The 1,954-nt window shown below is 40.7% G+C and overlaps 1 protein-coding gene across 3 annotated transcripts in view; it reads left to right on the top strand.

Moving 5' to 3' along the window:
• Positions 1-1,954, top strand: part of LOC102194488 (tyrosine-protein phosphatase non-receptor type 7-like) — a 13,796-nt gene that overhangs the window by 1,381 nt on the left and 10,461 nt on the right. The window contains exons 1-2 of one of the 3 annotated variants that reach the window (XM_005748223.2): positions 856-872; positions 967-1,242. The exons of 1 other annotated variant lie outside the window; for it this stretch is intronic. The gene's annotated coding sequence lies outside the window, so the exon portion shown is untranslated. Of the gene's footprint in view, positions 1-855; positions 873-966; positions 1,243-1,954 lie in introns of those variants that run through there. One more of the 3 variants, XM_005748222.2, reaches the window with a different exon arrangement.

Below are 1,954 nucleotides of genomic sequence, written 5' to 3'. Positions count from 1 at the left end.
CTGCCAGAGTTTGCATGGGTTTGCACCGTCTTGCCTCTGTGATCTTTTAAGTTTACACATTATGTCAAGATCCCTGAGGTCTGCTGAACAAATGCCCCCAACTGTCCCGAGGTCCAGATTAAAGCACAGAGGAACAAATAACTCCTCACCTCAGGACCTCCCTAACATTAAACCCATTTTTTATATCTGCTATTTATTACTGATTATCCAGAATTACTTAAACCATAACCAAAGAGATAAGGTGCCTCTGCAGCCAGAGAGCGTTAATATGCATTTTTTCTTATTGTCAGTTTGCACTCTGGGGTTCTTATAACATTTACTGTTTTCTAGGTAAAAGCCCAAATGAGCCGTGCACAAAAAGAAAACAAAAATTCATTACAGCAAGACGAGAATGTTTGACATCCATGAAAATCTGGTGAAACTCGATTGTCCGTTTCCATCTAACTCCTATCTTGATTCTCTGTTAAACAGCACTTCTGAGAACTTAAACCAGTTTTGTGAATGCACAGATAATGTACGTGTTGATTTGTAATTCTGGTTTATTCCAGCCTGCTGTGTTTCCCATTGATGTGTCTATTGCATCTCTGTGAATCATCCAAACTTTGCTAAGCTCGTGGTAGTTTTGACTCATGATCGAGTTGCATAACAACAGCATCAAGCACAAACTCTCTGCAGCTTTCTAAAGAAACACATTTTGTGAAGTTCAATTCAGTCTAAAAAATCAAAATAGTAATATATGTAAGTCTGGCCTTTATGTTTGAGTCTATTGACTGAGGCGTGTGTTTGTATGAGTGTGTTGAGTAAGTGTGGGCGTGCTGACTTCCTGCTATGAGGAAACTCTCTTCCGATGGAGACACGTTGAAACGTTTCAGGTCCGAACTGATGTGGAAACACACTGAACAGTGACAACACACACACACAAACACAGACACACTTATTTACACACACTTGTTTTCACTTCATCAGGGTTCAGGCTGAGTTTGCTACCAGCGCTCATCGGGTCTCGTCTGTCGGGTACTGATGGCAGATCTGTGCTCCGTCTGACGAGAGCGCTGCCTCATCATCGCATTAATAATTTGTTCAGTATGTCAGATGACAACAACGAACTGTTGCGATCACGAGGGCTGTCAGCAGCGACACGTGGAGTGTGATCTTCTTCTTTTGTTTGGAAACTCCTGAATGGCAAAACAGAACAGAAATTTAAGTTGAAGTGAAGCTGAGAAGCAACAGAGGAACAGAATGGTGAGTGCAAACACACTTTCTGTTTTTGGAAAACTGGCCACAACAAAAAGGCTTAGAAATGCCAAAATGCCGCTTTATTCAGTTTTCTTGCACTGTAGCTTCTCTAATTGTATACAATTAAGTCATGCAGTTGCAGAGCCACATGTTTCAGCATGGGGCTGTAACTGTTATTCATCTTATGCTGCCTGCATTCTGCTGTAATAACAATGACAATACAGGTTCTCAGATATTATTGCTTGATTTTTCATACAGTGCTTGTATTGTTAGCTGTTATAAAAAGCAGTGGGAAATATCTGTTGTACTACAGGCCCATGAGTCATATTCAGTATTTTTCTCTTATGATGCATTCTGAGTTACTGTGACCATAATTACATGATAAAAGCTGCTAATGTCTTCGTATTTCTTCCTGACGTGCCTAGACTGATGTTGTCACTCAACCAGGTTGGGCTAGAGGCAAAATGGACCTGAATCTTTGCCAGACTAGAGCCAAGAAGAACTACTGCTGATCCAAAATGCACAGGAGCAGAACACTAACAGGCATACAACAGAAGCAGCACCAGATGCATGATCATCTATTCAGAAATTCAATTAGTTATCGGGATGCATCAGTCTAATAGTAATAATGCACTAAGAGTGGATGTGAACTCACAGAAAGTCATTTATAAGCAAATTTATGTAAAAATGGACAGTCTCGGTCGTTGTGTCCTTGGGC

Source organism: Pundamilia nyererei, unplaced genomic scaffold, assembly GCF_000239375.1.
Source record: "Pundamilia nyererei isolate P.nyererei 1_Seehausen unplaced genomic scaffold, PunNye1.0 scaffold00216, whole genome shotgun sequence".
Taxonomy (NCBI): domain Eukaryota; kingdom Metazoa; phylum Chordata; class Actinopteri; order Cichliformes; family Cichlidae; genus Pundamilia; species Pundamilia nyererei.
Note: the sequence above shows the minus strand (reverse complement) of the source record. Positions and strands in the feature narration are given on the sequence as shown.